Raw genomic sequence first — 19600 nt, forward strand, 5'->3', positions numbered from 1 at the left:
GCTTATAATCATTTCTATTGGGTGTGAATTTATCTATGAGCGAGACAGAGCTGCCACTGTTTCATCCTAACTGTTAACATTTCCATAATCCCACCAGAAATGGAGAGTAAACCATTACCAAGAAAACCATTATAAAAGCAGGCATTGGTGTCATTGACGAACAACAATCTGAAGAAAGGGGCAGATGGATAGTTCTTGAAAAATCTAAGCTTAAAAAGATGTTCTCCCCGGCCGGGAATTGAACCCGGGTCTCCCGCGTGACAGGCGGGGATACTGACCACTATACTACCGAGGATTGGCTGAAAGGCACAGACAAAAATAGTAAGCTGTAGAGAGCAAGGCATGCAGCTAGCTCTCATCCAAGTTAAGACGTGCACACGCTTATAATCATTTCTATTGGGTGTGAATTTATCTATGAGCGACACAGAGCTGCCACTGTTTCATCCTAACTGTTAACATTTCCATAATCCCACCAGAAATGGAGAGTAAACCATTACCAAGAAAACCATTATAAAAGCAGGCATTGGTGTCATTGACGAACAACAATCTGAAGAAAGGGGCAGATGGATAGTTCTTGAAAAATCTAAGCTTAAAAAGATGTTCTCCCCGGCCGGGAATTGAACCCGGGTCTCCCGCGTGACAGGCGGGGATACTGACCACTATACTACCGAGGATTGGCTGAAAGGCACAGACAAAAATAGTAAGCTGTAGAGAGCAAGGCATGCAGCTAGCTCTCATCCAAGTTAAGACGTGCACACGCTTATAATCATTTCTATTGGGTGTGAATTTATCTATGAGCGACACAGAGCTGCCACTGTTTCATCCTAACTGTTAACATTTCCATAATCCCACCAGAAATGGAGAGTAAACCATTACCAAGAAAACCATTATAAAAGCAGGCATTGGTGTCATTGACGAACAACAATCTGAAGAAAGGGGCAGATGGATAGTTCTTGAAAAATCTAAGCTTAAAAAGATGTTCTCCCCGGCCGGGAATTGAACCCGGGTCTCCCGCGTGACAGGCGGGGATACTGACCACTATACTACCGAGGATTGGCTGAAAGGCACAGACAAAAATAGTAAGCTGTAGAGAGCAAGGCATGCAGCTAGCTCTCATCCAAGTTAAGACGTGCACACGCTTATAATCATTTCTATTGGGTGTGAATTTATCTATGAGCGACACAGAGCTGCCACTGTTTCATCCTAACTGTTAACATTTCCATAATCCCACCAGAAATGGAGAGTAAACCATTACCAAGAAAACCATTATAAAAGCAGGCATTGGTGTCATTGACGAACAACAATCTGAAGAAAGGGGCAGATGGATAGTTCTTGAAAAATCTAAGCTTAAAAAGATGTTCTCCCCGGCCGGGAATTGAACCCGGGTCTCCCACGTGACAGGCGGGGATACTGACCACTATACTACCAAAGGATTGGCTGAAAGGCACAGACAAAAATAGTAAGCTGTAGAGAGCAAGGCATGCAGCTAGCTCTCATCCAAGTTAAGACGTGCACACGCTTATAATCATTTCTATTGGGTGTGAATTTATCTATGAGCGACACAGAGCTGCCACTGTTTCATCCTAACTGTTAACATTTCCATAATCCCACCAGAAATGGAGAGTAAACCATTACCAAGAAAACCATTATAAAAGCAGGCATTGGTGTCATTGACGAACAACAATCTGAAGAAAGGGGCAGATGGATAGTTCTTGAAAAATCTAAGCTTAAAAAGATGTTCTCCCCGGCCGGGAATTGAACCCGGGTCTCCCGCGTGACAGGCGGGGATACTGACCACTATACTACCAAAGGATTGGCTGAAAGGCACAGACAAAAATAGTAAGCTGTAGAGAGCAAGGCATGCAGCTAGCTCTCATCCAAGTTAAGACGTGCACACGCTTATAATCATTTCTATTGGGTGTGAATTTATCTATGAGCGACACAGAGCTGCCACTGTTTCATCCTAACTGTTAACATTTCCATAATCCCACCAGAAATGGAGAGTAAACCATTACCAAGAAAACCATTATAAAAGCAGGCATTGGTGTCATTGACGAACAACAATCTGAAGAAAGGGGCAGATGGATAGTTCTTGAAAAATCTAAGCTTAAAAAGATGTTCTCCCCGGCCGGGAATTGAACCCGGGTCTCCCGCGTGACAGGCGGGGATACTGACCACTATACTACCGAGGATTGGCTGAAAGGCACAGACAAAAATAGTAAGCTGTAGAGAGCAAGGCATGCAGCTAGCTCTCATCCAAGTTAAGACGTGCACACGCTTATAATCATTTCTATTGGGTGTGAATTTATCTATGAGCGACACAGAGCTGCCACTGTTTCATCCTAACTGTTAACATTTCCATAATCCCACCAGAAATGGAGAGTAAACCATTACCAAGAAAACCATTATAAAAGCAGGCATTGGTGTCATTGACGAACAACAATCTGAAGAAAGGGGCAGATGGATAGTTCTTGAAAAATCTAAGCTTAAAAAGATGTTCTCCCCGGCCGGGAATTGAACCCGGGTCTCCCGCGTGACAGGCGGGGATACTGACCACTATACTACCGAGGATTGGCTGAAAGGCACAGACAAAAATAGTAAGCTGTAGAGAGCAAGGCATGCAGCTAGCTCTCATCCAAGTTAAGACGTGCACACGCTTATAATCATTTCTATTGGGTGTGAATTTATCTATGAGCGACACAGAGCTGCCACTGTTTCATCCTAACTGTTAACATTTCCATAATCCCACCAGAAATGGAGAGTAAACCATTACCAAGAAAACCATTATAAAAGCAGGCATTGGTGTCATTGACGAACAACAATCTGAAGAAAGGGGCAGATGGATAGTTCTTGAAAAATCTAAGCTTAAAAAGATGTTCTCCCCGGCCGGGAATTGAACCCGGGTCTCCCGCGTGACAGGCGGGGATACTGACCACTATACTACCAAAGGATTGGCTGAAAGGCACAGACAAAAATAGTAAGCTGTAGAGAGCAAGGCATGCAGCTAGCTCTCATCCAAGTTAAGACGTGCACACGCTTATAATCATTTCTATTGGGTGTGAATTTATCTATGAGCGACACAGAGCTGCCACTGTTTCATCCTAACTGTTAACATTTCCATAATCCCACCAGAAATGGAGAGTAAACCATTACCAAGAAAACCATTATAAAAGCAGGCATTGGTGTCATTGACGAACAACAATCTGAAGAAAGGGGCAGATGGATAGTTCTTGAAAAATCTAAGCTTAAAAAGATGTTCTCCCCGGCCGGGAATTGAACCCGGGTCTCCCGCGTGACAGGCGGGGATACTGACCACTATACTACCGAGGATTGGCTGAAAGGCACAGACAAAAATAGTAAGCTGTAGAGAGCAAGGCATGCAGCTAGCTCTCATCCAAGTTAAGACGTGCACACGCTTATAATCATTTCTATTGGGTGTGAATTTATCTATGAGCGACACAGAGCTGCCACTGTTTCATCCTAACTGTTAACATTTCCATAATCCCACCAGAAATGGAGAGTAAACCATTACCAAGAAAACCATTATAAAAGCAGGCATTGGTGTCATTGACGAACAACAATCTGAAGAAAGGGGCAGATGGATAGTTCTTGAAAAATCTAAGCTTAAAAAGATGTTCTCCCCGGCCGGGAATTGAACCCGGGTCTCCCGCGTGACAGGCGGGGATACTGACCACTATACTACCGAGGATTGGCTGAAAGGCACAGACAAAAATAGTAAGCTGTAGAGAGCAAGGCATGCAGCTAGCTCTCATCCAAGTTAAGACGTGCACACGCTTATAATCATTTCTATTGGGTGTGAATTTATCTATGAGCGACACAGAGCTGCCACTGTTTCATCCTAACTGTTAACATTTCCATAATCCCACCAGAAATGGAGAGTAAACCATTACCAAGAAAACCATTATAAAAGCAGGCATTGGTGTCATTGACGAACAACAATCTGAAGAAAGGGGCAGATGGATAGTTCTTGAAAAATCTAAGCTTAAAAAGATGTTCTCCCCGGCCGGGAATTGAACCCGGGTCTCCCGCGTGACAGGCGGGGATACTGACCACTATACTACCAAAGGATTGGCTGAAAGGCACAGACAAAAATAGTAAGCTGTAGAGAGCAAGGCATGCAGCTAGCTCTCATCCAAGTTAAGACGTGCACACGGTTATAATCATTTCTATTGGGTGTGAATTTATCTATGAGCGACACAGAGCTGCCACTGTTTCATCCTAACTGTTAACATTTCCATAATCCCACCAGAAATGGAGAGTAAACCATTACCAAGAAAACCATTATAAAAGCAGGCATTGGTGTCATTGACGAACAACAATCTGAAGAAAGGGGCAGATGGATAGTTCTTGAAAAATCTAAGCTTAAAAAGATGTTCTCCCCGGCCGGGAATTGAACCCGGGTCTCCCGCGTGACAGGCGGGGATACTGACCACTATACTACCAAAGGATTGGCTGAAAGGCACAGACAAAAATAGTAAGCTGTAGAGAGCAAGGCATGCAGCTAGCTCTCATCCAAGTTAAGACGTGCACACGGTTATAATCATTTCTATTGGGTGTGAATTTATCTATGAGCGACACAGAGCTGCCACTGTTTCATCCTAACTGTTAACATTTCCATAATCCCACCAGAAATGGAGAGTAAACCATTACCAAGAAAACCATTATAAAAGCAGGCATTGGTGTCATTGACGAACAACAATCTGAAGAAAGGGGCAGATGGATAGTTCTTGAAAAATCTAAGCTTAAAAAGATGTTCTCCCCGGCCGGGAATTGAACCCGGGTCTCCCGCGTGACAGGCGGGGATACTGACCACTATACTACCGAGGATTGGCTGAAAGGCACAGACAAAAATAGTAAGCTGTAGAGAGCAAGGCATGCAGCTAGCTCTCATCCAAGTTAAGACGTGCACACGCTTATAATAATTTCTATTGGGTGTGAATTTATCTATGAGCGACACAGAGCTGCCACTGTTTCATCCTAACTGTTAACATTTCCATAATCCCACCAGAAATGGAGAGTAAACCATTACCAAGAAAACCATTATAAAAGCAGGCATTGGTGTCATTGACGAACAACAATCTGAAGAAAGGGGCAGATGGATAGTTCTTGAAAAATCTAAGCTTAAAAAGATGTTCTCCCCGGCCGGGAATTGAACCCGGGTCTCCCGCGTGACAGGCGGGGATACTGACCACTATACTACCGAGGATTGGCTGAAAGGCACAGACAAAAATAGTAAGCTGTAGAGAGCAAGGCATGCAGCTAGCTCTCATCCAAGTTAAGACGTGCACACGCTTATAATCATTTCTATTGGGTGTGAATTTATCTATGAGCGACACAGAGCTGCCACTGTTTCATCCTAACTGTTAACATTTCCATAATCCCACCAGAAATGGAGAGTAAACCATTACCAAGAAAACCATTATAAAAGCAGGCATTGGTGTCATTGACGAACAACAATCTGAAGAAAGGGGCAGATGGATAGTTCTTGAAAAATCTAAGCTTAAAAAGATGTTCTCCCCGGCCGGGAATTGAACCCGGGTCTCCCGCGTGACAGGCGGGGATACTGACCACTATACTACCAAAGGATTGGCTGAAAGGCACAGACAAAAATAGTAAGCTGTAGAGAGCAAGGCATGCAGCTAGCTCTCATCCAAGTTAAGACGTGCACACGCTTATAATCATTTCTATTGGGTGTGAATTTATCTATGAGCGACACAGAGCTGCCACTGTTTCATCCTAACTGTTAACATTTCCATAATCCCACCAGAAATGGAGAGTAAACCATTACCAAGAAAACCATTATAAAAGCAGGCATTGGTGTCATTGACGAACAACAATCTGAAGAAAGGGGCAGATGGATAGTTCTTGAAAAATCTAAGCTTAAAAAGATGTTCTCCCCGGCCGGGAATTGAACCCGGGTCTCCCGCGTGACAGGCGGGGATACTGACCACTATACTACCGAGGATTGGCTGAAAGGCACAGACAAAAATAGTAAGCTGTAGAGAGCAAGGCATGCAGCTAGCTCTCATCCAAGTTAAGACGTGCACACGCTTATAATCATTTCTATTGGGTGTGAATTTATCTATGAGCGACACAGAGCTGCCACTGTTTCATCCTAACTGTTAACATTTCCATAATCCCACCAGAAATGGAGAGTAAACCATTACCAAGAAAACCATTATAAAAGCAGGCATTGGTGTCATTGACGAACAACAATCTGAAGAAAGGGGCAGATGGATAGTTCTTGAAAAATCTAAGCTTAAAAAGATGTTCTCCCCGGCCGGGAATTGAACCCGGGTCTCCCGCGTGACAGGCGGGGATACTGACCACTATACTACCAAAGGATTGGCTGAAAGGCACAGACAAAAATAGTAAGCTGTAGAGAGCAAGGCATGCAGCTAGCTCTCATCCAAGTTAAGACGTGCACACGCTTATAATCATTTCTATTGGGTGTGAATTTATCTATGAGCGACACAGAGCTGCCACTGTTTCATCCTAACTGTTAACATTTCCATAATCCCACCAGAAATGGAGAGTAAACCATTACCAAGAAAACCATTATAAAAGCAGGCATTGGTGTCATTGACGAACAACAATCTGAAGAAAGGGGCAGATGGATAGTTCTTGAAAAATCTAAGCTTAAAAAGATGTTCTCCCCGGCCGGGAATTGAACCCGGGTCTCCCGCGTGACAGGCGGGGATACTGACCACTATACTACCGAGGATTGGCTGAAAGGCACAGACAAAAATAGTAAGCTGTAGAGAGCAAGGCATGCAGCTAGCTCTCATCCAAGTTAAGACGTGCACACGCTTATAATCATTTCTATTGGGTGTGAATTTATCTATGAGCGACACAGAGCTGCCACTGTTTCATCCTAACTGTTAACATTTCCATAATCCCACCAGAAATGGAGAGTAAACCATTACCAAGAAAACCATTATAAAAGCAGGCATTGGTGTCATTGACGAACAACAATCTGAAGAAAGGGGCAGATGGATAGTTCTTGAAAAATCTAAGCTTAAAAAGATGTTCTCCCCGGCCGGGAATTGAACCCGGGTCTCCCGCGTGACAGGCGGGGATACTGACCACTATACTACCGAGGATTGGCTGAAAGGCACAGACAAAAATAGTAAGCTGTAGAGAGCAAGGCATGCAGCTAGCTCTCATCCAAGTTAAGACGTGCACACGCTTATAATCATTTCTATTGGGTGTGAATTTATCTATGAGCGACACAGAGCTGCCACTGTTTCATCCTAACTGTTAACATTTCCATAATCCCACCAGAAATGGAGAGTAAACCATTACCAAGAAAACCATTATAAAAGCAGGCATTGGTGTCATTGACGAACAACAATCTGAAGAAAGGGGCAGATGGATAGTTCTTGAAAAATCTAAGCTTAAAAAGATGTTCTCCCCGGCCGGGAATTGAACCCGGGTCTCCCGCGTGACAGGCGGGGATACTGACCACTATACTACCGAGGATTGGCTGAAAGGCACAGACAAAAATAGTAAGCTGTAGAGAGCAAGGCATGCAGCTAGCTCTCATCCAAGTTAAGACGTGCACACGCTTATAATCATTTCTATTGGGTGTGAATTTATCTATGAGCGACACAGAGCTGCCACTGTTTCATCCTAACTGTTAACATTTCCATAATCCCACCAGAAATGGAGAGTAAACCATTACCAAGAAAACCATTATAAAAGCAGGCATTGGTGTCATTGACGAACAACAATCTGAAGAAAGGGGCAGATGGATAGTTCTTGAAAAATCTAAGCTTAAAAAGATGTTCTCCCCGGCCGGGAATTGAACCCGGGTCTCCCGCGTGACAGGCGGGGATACTGACCACTATACTACCGAGGATTGGCTGAAAGGCACAGACAAAAATAGTAAGCTGTAGAGAGCAAGGCATGCAGCTAGCTCTCATCCAAGTTAAGACGTGCACACGCTTATAATCATTTCTATTGGGTGTGAATTTATCTATGAGCGACACAGAGCTGCCACTGTTTCATCCTAACTGTTAACATTTCCATAATCCCACCAGAAATGGAGAGTAAACCATTACCAAGAAAACCATTATAAAAGCAGGCATTGGTGTCATTGACGAACAACAATCTGAAGAAAGGGGCAGATGGATAGTTCTTGAAAAATCTAAGCTTAAAAAGATGTTCTCCCCGGCCGGGAATTGAACCCGGGTCTCCCGCGTGACAGGCGGGGATACTGACCACTATACTACCGAGGATTGGCTGAAAGGCACAGACAAAAATAGTAAGCTGTAGAGAGCAAGGCATGCAGCTAGCTCTCATCCAAGTTAAGACGTGCACACGCTTATAATCATTTCTATTGGGTGTGAATTTATCTATGAGCGACACAGAGCTGCCACTGTTTCATCCTAACTGTTAACATTTCCATAATCCCACCAGAAATGGAGAGTAAACCATTACCAAGAAAACCATTATAAAAGCAGGCATTGGTGTCATTGACGAACAACAATCTGAAGAAAGGGGCAGATGGATAGTTCTTGAAAAATCTAAGCTTAAAAAGATGTTCTCCCCGGCCGGGAATTGAACCCGGGTCTCCCGCGTGACAGGCGGGGATACTGACCACTATACTACCAAAGGATTGGCTGAAAGGCACAGACAAAAATAGTAAGCTGTAGAGAGCAAGGCATGCAGCTAGCTCTCATCCAAGTTAAGACGTGCACACGCTTATAATCATTTCTATTGGGTGTGAATTTATCTATGAGCGACACAGAGCTGCCACTGTTTCATCCTAACTGTTAACATTTCCATAATCCCACCAGAAATGGAGAGTAAACCATTACCAAGAAAACCATTATAAAAGCAGGCATTGGTGTCATTGACGAACAACAATCTGAAGAAAGGGGCAGATGGATAGTTCTTGAAAAATCTAAGCTTAAAAAGATGTTCTCCCCGGCCGGGAATTGAACCCGGGTCTCCCGCGTGACAGGCGGGGATACTGACCACTATACTACCGAGGATTGGCTGAAAGGCACAGACAAAAATAGTAAGCTGTAGAGAGCAAGGCATGCAGCTAGCTCTCATCCAAGTTAAGACGTGCACACGCTTATAATCATTTCTATTGGGTGTGAATTTATCTATGAGCGACACAGAGCTGCCACTGTTTCATCCTAACTGTTAACATTTCCATAATCCCACCAGAAATGGAGAGTAAACCATTACCAAGAAAACCATTATAAAAGCAGGCATTGGTGTCATTGACGAACAACAATCTGAAGAAAGGGGCAGATGGATAGTTCTTGAAAAATCTAAGCTTAAAAAGATGTTCTCCCCGGCCGGGAATTGAACCCGGGTCTCCCGCGTGACAGGCGGGGATACTGACCACTATACTACCGAGGATTGGCTGAAAGGCACAGACAAAAATAGTAAGCTGTAGAGAGCAAGGCATGCAGCTAGCTCTCATCCAAGTTAAGACGTGCACACGCTTATAATCATTTCTATTGGGTGTGAATTTATCTATGAGCGACACAGAGCTGCCACTGTTTCATCCTAACTGTTAACATTTCCATAATCCCACCAGAAATGGAGAGTAAACCATTACCAAGAAAACCATTATAAAAGCAGGCATTGGTGTCATTGACGAACAACAATCTGAAGAAAGGGGCAGATGGATAGTTCTTGAAAAATCTAAGCTTAAAAAGATGTTCTCCCCGGCCGGGAATTGAACCCGGGTCTCCCGCGTGACAGGCGGGGATACTGACCACTATACTACCGAGGATTGGCTGAAAGGCACAGACAAAAATAGTAAGCTGTAGAGAGCAAGGCATGCAGCTAGCTCTCATCCAAGTTAAGACGTGCACACGCTTATAATCATTTCTATTGGGTGTGAATTTATCTATGAGCGACACAGAGCTGCCACTGTTTCATCCTAACTGTTAACATTTCCATAATCCCACCAGAAATGGAGAGTAAACCATTACCAAGAAAACCATTATAAAAGCAGGCATTGGTGTCATTGACGAACAACAATCTGAAGAAAGGGGCAGATGGATAGTTCTTGAAAAATCTAAGCTTAAAAAGATGTTCTCCCCGGCCGGGAATTGAACCCGGGTCTCCCGCGTGACAGGCGGGGATACTGACCACTATACTACCGAGGATTGGCTGAAAGGCACAGACAAAAATAGTAAGCTGTAGAGAGCAAGGCATGCAGCTAGCTCTCATCCAAGTTAAGACGTGCACACGCTTATAATCATTTCTATTGGGTGTGAATTTATCTATGAGCGACACAGAGCTGCCACTGTTTCATCCTAACTGTTAACATTTCCATAATCCCACCAGAAATGGAGAGTAAACCATTACCAAGAAAACCATTATAAAAGCAGGCATTGGTGTCATTGACGAACAACAATCTGAAGAAAGGGGCAGATGGATAGTTCTTGAAAAATCTAAGCTTAAAAAGATGTTCTCCCCGGCCGGGAATTGAACCCGGGTCTCCCGCGTGACAGGCGGGGATACTGACCACTATACTACCGAGGATTGGCTGAAAGGCACAGACAAAAATAGTAAGCTGTAGAGAGCAAGGCATGCAGCTAGCTCTCATCCAAGTTAAGACGTGCACACGCTTATAATCATTTCTATTGGGTGTGAATTTATCTATGAGCGACACAGAGCTGCCACTGTTTCATCCTAACTGTTAACATTTCCATAATCCCACCAGAAATGGAGAGTAAACCATTACCAAGAAAACCATTATAAAAGCAGGCATTGGTGTCATTGACGAACAACAATCTGAAGAAAGGGGCAGATGGATAGTTCTTGAAAAATCTAAGCTTAAAAAGATGTTCTCCCCGGCCGGGAATTGAACCCGGGTCTCCCGCGTGACAGGCGGGGATACTGACCACTATACTACCGAGGATTGGCTGAAAGGCACAGACAAAAATAGTAAGCTGTAGAGAGCAAGGCATGCAGCTAGCTCTCATCCAAGTTAAGACGTGCACACGCTTATAATCATTTCTATTGGGTGTGAATTTATCTATGAGCGACACAGAGCTGCCACTGTTTCATCCTAACTGTTAACATTTCCATAATCCCACCAGAAATGGAGAGTAAACCATTACCAAGAAAACCATTATAAAAGCAGGCATTGGTGTCATTGACGAACAACAATCTGAAGAAAGGGGCAGATGGATAGTTCTTGAAAAATCTAAGCTTAAAAAGATGTTCTCCCCGGCCGGGAATTGAACCCGGGTCTCCCGCGTGACAGGCGGGGATACTGACCACTATACTACCGAGGATTGGCTGAAAGGCACAGACAAAAATAGTAAGCTGTAGAGAGCAAGGCATGCAGCTAGCTCTCATCCAAGTTAAGACGTGCACACGCTTATAATCATTTCTATTGGGTGTGAATTTATCTATGAGCGACACAGAGCTGCCACTGTTTCATCCTAACTGTTAACATTTCCATAATCCCACCAGAAATGGAGAGTAAACCATTACCAAGAAAACCATTATAAAAGCAGGCATTGGTGTCATTGACGAACAACAATCTGAAGAAAGGGGCAGATGGATAGTTCTTGAAAAATCTAAGCTTAAAAAGATGTTCTCCCCGGCCGGGAATTGAACCCGGGTCTCCCGCGTGACAGGCGGGGATACTGACCACTATACTACCGAGGATTGGCTGAAAGGCACAGACAAAAATAGTAAGCTGTAGAGAGCAAGGCATGCAGCTAGCTCTCATCCAAGTTAAGACGTGCACACGCTTATAATCATTTCTATTGGGTGTGAATTTATCTATGAGCGACACAGAGCTGCCACTGTTTCATCCTAACTGTTAACATTTCCATAATCCCACCAGAAATGGAGAGTAAACCATTACCAAGAAAACCATTATAAAAGCAGGCATTGGTGTCATTGACGAACAACAATCTGAAGAAAGGGGCAGATGGATAGTTCTTGAAAAATCTAAGCTTAAAAAGATGTTCTCCCCGGCCGGGAATTGAACCCGGGTCTCCCGCGTGACAGGCGGGGATACTGACCACTATACTACCGAGGATTGGCTGAAAGGCACAGACAAAAATAGTAAGCTGTAGAGAGCAAGGCATGCAGCTAGCTCTCATCCAAGTTAAGACGTGCACACGCTTATAATCATTTCTATTGGGTGTGAATTTATCTATGAGCGACACAGAGCTGCCACTGTTTCATCCTAACTGTTAACATTTCCATAATCCCACCAGAAATGGAGAGTAAACCATTACCAAGAAAACCATTATAAAAGCAGGCATTGGTGTCATTGACGAACAACAATCTGAAGAAAGGGGCAGATGGATAGTTCTTGAAAAATCTAAGCTTAAAAAGATGTTCTCCCCGGCCGGGAATTGAACCCGGGTCTCCCGCGTGACAGGCGGGGATACTGACCACTATACTACCGAGGATTGGCTGAAAGGCACAGACAAAAATAGTAAGCTGTAGAGAGCAAGGCATGCAGCTAGCTCTCATCCAAGTTAAGACGTGCACACGCTTATAATCATTTCTATTGGGTGTGAATTTATCTATGAGCGACACAGAGCTGCCACTGTTTCATCCTAACTGTTAACATTTCCATAATCCCACCAGAAATGGAGAGTAAACCATTACCAAGAAAACCATTATAAAAGCAGGCATTGGTGTCATTGACGAACAACAATCTGAAGAAAGGGGCAGATGGATAGTTCTTGAAAAATCTAAGCTTAAAAAGATGTTCTCCCCGGCCGGGAATTGAACCCGGGTCTCCCGCGTGACAGGCGGGGATACTGACCACTATACTACCGAGGATTGGCTGAAAGGCACAGACAAAAATAGTAAGCTGTAGAGAGCAAGGCATGCAGCTAGCTCTCATCCAAGTTAAGACGTGCACACGCTTATAATCATTTCTATTGGGTGTGAATTTATCTATGAGCGACACAGAGCTGCCACTGTTTCATCCTAACTGTTAACATTTCCATAATCCCACCAGAAATGGAGAGTAAACCATTACCAAGAAAACCATTATAAAAGCAGGCATTGGTGTCATTGACGAACAACAATCTGAAGAAAGGGGCAGATGGATAGTTCTTGAAAAATCTAAGCTTAAAAAGATGTTCTCCCCGGCCGGGAATTGAACCCGGGTCTCCCGCGTGACAGGCGGGGATACTGACCACTATACTACCGAGGATTGGCTGAAAGGCACAGACAAAAATAGTAAGCTGTAGAGAGCAAGGCATGCAGCTAGCTCTCATCCAAGTTAAGACGTGCACACGCTTATAATCATTTCTATTGGGTGTGAATTTATCTATGAGCGACACAGAGCTGCCACTGTTTCATCCTAACTGTTAACATTTCCATAATCCCACCAGAAATGGAGAGTAAACCATTACCAAGAAAACCATTATAAAAGCAGGCATTGGTGTCATTGACGAACAACAATCTGAAGAAAGGGGCAGATGGATAGTTCTTGAAAAATCTAAGCTTAAAAAGATGTTCTCCCCGGCCGGGAATTGAACCCGGGTCTCCCGCGTGACAGGCGGGGATACTGACCACTATACTACCGAGGATTGGCTGAAAGGCACAGACAAAAATAGTAAGCTGTAGAGAGCAAGGCATGCAGCTAGCTCTCATCCAAGTTAAGACGTGCACACGCTTATAATCATTTCTATTGGGTGTGAATTTATCTATGAGCGACACAGAGCTGCCACTGTTTCATCCTAACTGTTAACATTTCCATAATCCCACCAGAAATGGAGAGTAAACCATTACCAAGAAAACCATTATAAAAGCAGGCATTGGTGTCATTGACGAACAACAATCTGAAGAAAGGGGCAGATGGATAGTTCTTGAAAAATCTAAGCTTAAAAAGATGTTCTCCCCGGCCGGGAATTGAACCCGGGTCTCCCGCGTGACAGGCGGGGATACTGACCACTATACTACCGAGGATTGGCTGAAAGGCACAGACAAAAATAGTAAGCTGTAGAGAGCAAGGCATGCAGCTAGCTCTCATCCAAGTTAAGACGTGCACACGCTTATAATCATTTCTATTGGGTGTGAATTTATCTATGAGCGACACAGAGCTGCCACTGTTTCATCCTAACTGTTAACATTTCCATAATCCCACCAGAAATGGAGAGTAAACCATTACCAAGAAAACCATTATAAAAGCAGGCATTGGTGTCATTGACGAACAACAATCTGAAGAAAGGGGCAGATGGATAGTTCTTGAAAAATCTAAGCTTAAAAAGATGTTCTCCCCGGCCGGGAATTGAACCCGGGTCTCCCGCGTGACAGGCGGGGATACTGACCACTATACTACCGAGGATTGGCTGAAAGGCACAGACAAAAATAGTAAGCTGTAGAGAGCAAGGCATGCAGCTAGCTCTCATCCAAGTTAAGACGTGCACACGCTTATAATCATTTCTATTGGGTGTGAATTTATCTATGAGCGACACAGAGCTGCCACTGTTTCATCCTAACTGTTAACATTTCCATAATCCCACCAGAAATGGAGAGTAAACCATTACCAAGAAAACCATTATAAAAGCAGGCATTGGTGTCATCGACGAACAACAATCTGAAGAAAGGGGCAGATGGATAGTTCTTGAAAAATCTAAGCTTAAAAAGATGTTCTCCCCGGCCGGGAATTGAACCCGGGTCTCCCGCGTGACAGGCGGGGATACTGACCACTATACTACCGAGGATTGGCTGAAAGGCACAGACAAAAATAGTAAGCTGTAGAGAGCAAGGCATGCAGCTAGCTCTCATCCAAGTTAAGACGTGCACACGCTTATAATCATTTCTATTGGGTGTGAATTTATCTATGAGCGACACAGAGCTGCCACTGTTTCATCCTAACTGTTAACATTTCCATAATCCCACCAGAAATGGAGAGTAAACCATTACCAAGAAAACCATTATAAAAGCAGGCATTGGTGTCATTGACGAACAACAATCTGAAGAAAGGGGCAGATGGATAGTTCTTGAAAAATCTAAGCTTAAAAAGATGTTCTCCCCGGCCGGGAATTGAACCCGGGTCTCCCGCGTGACAGGCGGGGATACTGACCACTATACTACCGAGGATTGGCTGAAAGGCACAGACAAAAATAGTAAGCTGTAGAGAGCAAGGCATGCAGCTAGCTCTCATCCAAGTTAAGACGTGCACACGCTTATAATCATTTCTATTGGGTGTGAATTTATCTATGAGCGACACAGAGCTGCCACTGTTTCATCCTAACTGTTAACATTTCCATAATCCCACCAGAAATGGAGAGTAAACCATTACCAAGAAAACCATTATAAAAGCAGGCATTGGTGTCATTGACGAACAACAATCTGAAGAAAGGGGCAGATGGATAGTTCTTGAAAAATCTAAGCTTAAAAAGATGTTCTCCCCGGCCGGGAATTGAACCCGGGTCTCCCGCGTGACAGGCGGGGATACTGACCACTATACTACCGAGGATTGGCTGAAAGGCACAGACAAAAATAGTAAGCTGTAGAGAGCAAGGCATGCAGCTAGCTCTCATCCAAGTTAAGACGTGCACACGCTTATAATCATTTCTATTGGGTGTGAATTTATCTATGAGCGACACAGAGCTGCCACTGTTTCATCCTAACTGTTAACATTTCCATAATCCCACCAGAAATGGAGAGTAAACCATTACCAAGAAAACCATTATAAAAGCAGGCATTGGTGTCATTGACGAACAACAATCTGAAGAAAGGGGCAGATGGATAGTTCTTGAAAAATCTAAGCTTAAAAAGATGTTCTCCCCGGCCGGGAATTGAACCCGGGTCTCCCGCGTGACAGGCGGGGATACTGACCACTATACTACCGAGGATTGGCTGAAAGGCACAGACAAAAATAGTAAGCTGTAGAGAGCAAGGCATGCAGCTAGCTCTCATCCAAGTTAAGACGTGCACACGCTTATAATCATTTCTATTGGGTGTGAATTTATCTATGAGCGACACAGAGCTGCCACTGTTTCATCCTAACTGTTAACATTTCCATAATCCCACCAGAAATGGAGAGTAAACCATTACCAAGAAAACCATTATAAAAGCAGGCATTGGTGTCATTGACGAACAACAATCTGAAGAAAGGGGCAGATGGATAGTTCTTGAAAAATCTAAGCTTAAAAAGATGTTCTCCCCGGCCGGGAATTGAACCCGGGTCTCCCGCGTGACAGGCGGGGATACTGACCACTATACTACCGAGGATTGGCTGAAAGGCACAGACAAAAATAGTAAGCTGTAGAGAGCAAGGCATGCAGCTAGCTCTCATCCAAGTTAAGACGTGCACACGCTTATAATCATTTCTATTGGGTGTGAATTTATCTATGAGCGACACAGAGCTGCCACTGTTTCATCCTAACTGTTAACATTTCCATAATCCCACCAGAAATGGAGAGTAAACCATTACCAAGAAAACCATTATAAAAGCAGGCATTGGTGTCATTGACGAACAACAATCTGAAGAAAGGGGCAGATGGATAGTTCTTGAAAAATCTAAGCTTAAAAAGATGTTCTCCCCGGCCGGGAATTGAACCCGGGTCTCCCGCGTGACAGGCGGGGATACTGACCACTATACTACCGAGGATTGGCTGAAAGGCACAGACAAAAATAGTAAGCTGTAGAGAGCAAGGCATGCAGCTAGCTCTCATCCAAGTTAAGACGTGCACACGCTTATAATCATTTCTATTGGGTGTGAATTTATCTATGAGCGACACAGAGCTGCCACTGTTTCATCCTAACTGTTAACATTTCCATAATCCCACCAGAAATGGAGAGTAAACCATTACCAAGAAAACCATTATAAAAGCAGGCATTGGTGTCATTGACGAACAACAATCTGAAGAAAGGGGCAGATGGATAGTTCTTGAAAAATCTAAGCTTAAAAAGATGTTCTCCCCGGCCGGGAATTGAACCCGGGTCTCCCGCGTGACAGGCGGGGATACTGACCACTATACTACCGAGGATTGGCTGAAAGGCACAGACAAAAATAGTAAGCTGTAGAGAGCAAGGCATGCAGCTAGCTCTCATCCAAGTTAAGACGTGCACACGCTTATAATCATTTCTATTGGGTGTGAATTTATCTATGAGCGACACAGAGCTGCCACTGTTTCATCCTAACTGTTAACATTTCCATAATCCCACCAGAAATGGAGAGTAAACCATTACCAAGAAAACCATTATAAAAGCAGGCATTGGTGTCATTGACGAACAACAATCTGAAGAAAGGGGCAGATGGATAGTTCTTGAAAAATCTAAGCTTAAAAAGATGTTCTCCCCGGCCGGGAATTGAACCCGGGTCTCCCGCGTGACAGGCGGGGATACTGACCACTATACTACCGAGGATTGGCTGAAAGGCACAGACAAAAATAGTAAGCTGTAGAGAGCAAGGCATGCAGCTAGCTCTCATCCAAGTTAAGACGTGCACACGCTTATAATCATTTCTATTGGGTGTGAATTTATCTATGAGCGACACAGAGCTGCCACTGTTTCATCCTAACTGTTAACATTTCCATAATCCCACCAGAAATGGAGAGTAAACCATTACCAAGAAAACCATTATAAAAGCAGGCATTGGTGTCATTGACGAACAACAATCTGAAGAAAGGGGCAGATGGATAGTTCTTGAAAAATCTAAGCTTAAAAAGATGTTCTCCCCGGCCGGGAATTGAACCCGGGTCTCCCGCGTGACAGGCGGGGATACTGACCACTATACTACCGAGGATTGGCTGAAAGGCACAGACAAAAATAGTAAGCTGTAGAGAGCAAGGCATGCAGCTAGCTCTCATCCAAGTTAAGACGTGCACACGCTTATAATCATTTCTATTGGGTGTGAATTTATCTATGAGCGACACAGAGCTGCCACTGTTTCATCCTAACTGTTAACATTTCCATAATCCCACCAGAAATGGAGAGTAAACCATTACCAAGAAAACCATTATAAAAGCAGGCATTGGTGTCATCGACGAACAACAATCTGAAGAAAGGGGCAGATGGATAGTTCTTGAAAAATCTAAGCTTAAAAAGATGTTCTCCCCGGCCGGGAATTGAACCCGGGTCTCCCGCGTGACAGGCGGGGATACTGACCACTATACTACCGAGGATTGGCTGAAAGGCACAGACAAAAATAGTAAGCTGTAGAGAGCAAGGCATGCAGCTAGCTCTCATCCAAGTTAAGACGTGCACACGCTTATAATCATTTCTATTGGGTGTGAATTTATCTATGAGCGACACAGAGCTGCCACTGTTTCATCCTAACTGTTAACATTTCCATAATCCCACCAGAAATGGAGAGTAAACCATTACCAAGAAAACCATTATAAAAGCAGGCATTGGTGTCATTGACGAACAACAATCTGAAGAAAGGGGCAGATGGATAGTTCTTGAAAAATCTAAGCTTAAAAAGATGTTCTCCCCGGCCGGGAATTGAACCCGGGTCTCCCGCGTGACAGGCGGGGATACTGACCACTATACTACCGAGGATTGGCTGAAAGGCACAGACAAAAATAGTAAGCTGTAGAGAGCAAGGCATGCAGCTAGCTCTCATCCAAGTTAAGACGTGCACACGCTTATAATCATTTCTATTGGGTGTGAATTTATCTATGAGCGACACAGAGCTGCCACTGTTTCATCCTAACTGTTAACATTTCCATAATCCCACCAGAAATGGAGAGTAAACCATTACCAAGAAAACCATTATAAAAGCAGGCATTGGTGTCATTGACGAACAACAATCTGAAGAAAGGGGCAGATGGATAGTTCTTGAAAAATCTAAGCTTAAAAAGATGTTCTCCCCGGCCGGGAATTGAACCCGGGTCTCCCGCGTGACAGGCGGGGATACTGACCACTATACTACCGAGGATTGGCTGAAAGGCACAGACAAAAATAGTAAGCTGTAGAGAGCAAGGCATGCAGCTAGCTCTCATCCAAGTTAAGACGTGCACACGCTTATAATCATTTCTATTGGGTGTGAATTTATCTATGAGCGACACAGAGCTGCCACTGTTTCATCCTAACTGTTAACATTTCCATAATCCCACCAGAAATGGAGAGTAAACCATTACCAAGAAAACCATTATAAAAGCAGGCATTGGTGTCATTGACGAACAACAATCTGAAGAAAGGGGCAGATGGATAGTTCTTGAAAAATCTAAGCTTAAAAAGATGTTCTCCCCGGCCGGGAATTGAACCCGGGTCTCCCGCGTGACAGGCGGGGATACTGACCACTATACTACCGAGGATTGGCTGAAAGGCACAGACAAAAATAGTAAGCTGTAGAGAGCAAGGCATGCAGCTAGCTCTCATCCAAGTTAAGACGTGCACACGCTTATAATCATTTCTATTGGGTGTGAATTTATCTATGAGCGACACAGAGCTGCCACTGTTTCATCCTAACTGTTAACATTTCCATAATCCCACCAGAAATGGAGAGTAAACCATTACCAAGAAAACCATTATAAAAGCAGGCATTGGTGTCATTGACGAACAACAATCTGAAGAAAGGGGCAGATGGATAGTTCTTGAAAAATCTAAGCTTAAAAAGATGTTCTCCCCGGCCGGGAATTGAACCCGGGTCTCCCGCGTGACA

General features: G+C 44.0%; 30 non-coding genes across 30 annotated transcripts; all 30 read right to left on the minus strand.

Moving 5' to 3' along the window:
• Positions 1-223: 223 nt before the first annotated feature.
• Trnad-guc lies at positions 224-295 on the minus strand. Its single transcript has one exon. It is a non-coding gene; the product is annotated as a tRNA-Asp (tRNA).
• A 307-nt stretch (positions 296-602) lies between these two features.
• Positions 603-674, minus strand: Trnad-guc. The gene has a single exon. It is a non-coding gene; the product is annotated as a tRNA-Asp (tRNA).
• A 307-nt stretch (positions 675-981) lies between these two features.
• On the minus strand, positions 982-1053 carry Trnad-guc. Its single transcript has one exon. It is a non-coding gene; the product is annotated as a tRNA-Asp (tRNA).
• Positions 1054-2120: 1067 nt separating this feature from the next.
• Positions 2121-2192, minus strand: Trnad-guc. The gene has a single exon. It is a non-coding gene; the product is annotated as a tRNA-Asp (tRNA).
• Positions 2193-2499: 307 nt separating this feature from the next.
• Trnad-guc lies at positions 2500-2571 on the minus strand. Its single transcript has one exon. It is a non-coding gene; the product is annotated as a tRNA-Asp (tRNA).
• Positions 2572-3258: 687 nt separating this feature from the next.
• Trnad-guc lies at positions 3259-3330 on the minus strand. The gene has a single exon. It is a non-coding gene; the product is annotated as a tRNA-Asp (tRNA).
• Positions 3331-3637: 307 nt separating this feature from the next.
• Trnad-guc lies at positions 3638-3709 on the minus strand. The gene has a single exon. It is a non-coding gene; the product is annotated as a tRNA-Asp (tRNA).
• A 1067-nt stretch (positions 3710-4776) lies between these two features.
• On the minus strand, positions 4777-4848 carry Trnad-guc. Its single transcript has one exon. It is a non-coding gene; the product is annotated as a tRNA-Asp (tRNA).
• A 307-nt stretch (positions 4849-5155) lies between these two features.
• Trnad-guc lies at positions 5156-5227 on the minus strand. Its single transcript has one exon. It is a non-coding gene; the product is annotated as a tRNA-Asp (tRNA).
• Positions 5228-5914: 687 nt separating this feature from the next.
• Trnad-guc lies at positions 5915-5986 on the minus strand. The gene has a single exon. It is a non-coding gene; the product is annotated as a tRNA-Asp (tRNA).
• Positions 5987-6673: 687 nt separating this feature from the next.
• On the minus strand, positions 6674-6745 carry Trnad-guc. The gene has a single exon. It is a non-coding gene; the product is annotated as a tRNA-Asp (tRNA).
• A 307-nt stretch (positions 6746-7052) lies between these two features.
• Positions 7053-7124, minus strand: Trnad-guc. The gene has a single exon. It is a non-coding gene; the product is annotated as a tRNA-Asp (tRNA).
• Positions 7125-7431: 307 nt separating this feature from the next.
• Positions 7432-7503, minus strand: Trnad-guc. Its single transcript has one exon. It is a non-coding gene; the product is annotated as a tRNA-Asp (tRNA).
• Positions 7504-7810: 307 nt separating this feature from the next.
• On the minus strand, positions 7811-7882 carry Trnad-guc. The gene has a single exon. It is a non-coding gene; the product is annotated as a tRNA-Asp (tRNA).
• A 307-nt stretch (positions 7883-8189) lies between these two features.
• Positions 8190-8261, minus strand: Trnad-guc. The gene has a single exon. It is a non-coding gene; the product is annotated as a tRNA-Asp (tRNA).
• Positions 8262-8948: 687 nt separating this feature from the next.
• On the minus strand, positions 8949-9020 carry Trnad-guc. The gene has a single exon. It is a non-coding gene; the product is annotated as a tRNA-Asp (tRNA).
• Positions 9021-9327: 307 nt separating this feature from the next.
• Positions 9328-9399, minus strand: Trnad-guc. The gene has a single exon. It is a non-coding gene; the product is annotated as a tRNA-Asp (tRNA).
• A 307-nt stretch (positions 9400-9706) lies between these two features.
• Trnad-guc lies at positions 9707-9778 on the minus strand. Its single transcript has one exon. It is a non-coding gene; the product is annotated as a tRNA-Asp (tRNA).
• A 307-nt stretch (positions 9779-10085) lies between these two features.
• On the minus strand, positions 10086-10157 carry Trnad-guc. Its single transcript has one exon. It is a non-coding gene; the product is annotated as a tRNA-Asp (tRNA).
• A 307-nt stretch (positions 10158-10464) lies between these two features.
• Positions 10465-10536, minus strand: Trnad-guc. The gene has a single exon. It is a non-coding gene; the product is annotated as a tRNA-Asp (tRNA).
• Positions 10537-10843: 307 nt separating this feature from the next.
• Trnad-guc lies at positions 10844-10915 on the minus strand. Its single transcript has one exon. It is a non-coding gene; the product is annotated as a tRNA-Asp (tRNA).
• A 307-nt stretch (positions 10916-11222) lies between these two features.
• Trnad-guc lies at positions 11223-11294 on the minus strand. Its single transcript has one exon. It is a non-coding gene; the product is annotated as a tRNA-Asp (tRNA).
• A 307-nt stretch (positions 11295-11601) lies between these two features.
• Positions 11602-11673, minus strand: Trnad-guc. The gene has a single exon. It is a non-coding gene; the product is annotated as a tRNA-Asp (tRNA).
• Positions 11674-11980: 307 nt separating this feature from the next.
• Trnad-guc lies at positions 11981-12052 on the minus strand. Its single transcript has one exon. It is a non-coding gene; the product is annotated as a tRNA-Asp (tRNA).
• A 307-nt stretch (positions 12053-12359) lies between these two features.
• Positions 12360-12431, minus strand: Trnad-guc. Its single transcript has one exon. It is a non-coding gene; the product is annotated as a tRNA-Asp (tRNA).
• A 307-nt stretch (positions 12432-12738) lies between these two features.
• Positions 12739-12810, minus strand: Trnad-guc. The gene has a single exon. It is a non-coding gene; the product is annotated as a tRNA-Asp (tRNA).
• Positions 12811-13117: 307 nt separating this feature from the next.
• Positions 13118-13189, minus strand: Trnad-guc. Its single transcript has one exon. It is a non-coding gene; the product is annotated as a tRNA-Asp (tRNA).
• A 307-nt stretch (positions 13190-13496) lies between these two features.
• Trnad-guc lies at positions 13497-13568 on the minus strand. The gene has a single exon. It is a non-coding gene; the product is annotated as a tRNA-Asp (tRNA).
• Positions 13569-13875: 307 nt separating this feature from the next.
• Trnad-guc lies at positions 13876-13947 on the minus strand. The gene has a single exon. It is a non-coding gene; the product is annotated as a tRNA-Asp (tRNA).
• Positions 13948-14254: 307 nt separating this feature from the next.
• On the minus strand, positions 14255-14326 carry Trnad-guc. Its single transcript has one exon. It is a non-coding gene; the product is annotated as a tRNA-Asp (tRNA).
• Between the last annotated feature and the right edge of the window lie 5274 nt (positions 14327-19600).

Source organism: Haliotis rufescens, unplaced genomic scaffold (genome assembly GCF_023055435.1).
Source record: "Haliotis rufescens isolate VD_foot unplaced genomic scaffold, xgHalRufe1.0.p SCAF_22, whole genome shotgun sequence".
Taxonomy (NCBI): domain Eukaryota; kingdom Metazoa; phylum Mollusca; class Gastropoda; order Lepetellida; family Haliotidae; genus Haliotis; species Haliotis rufescens.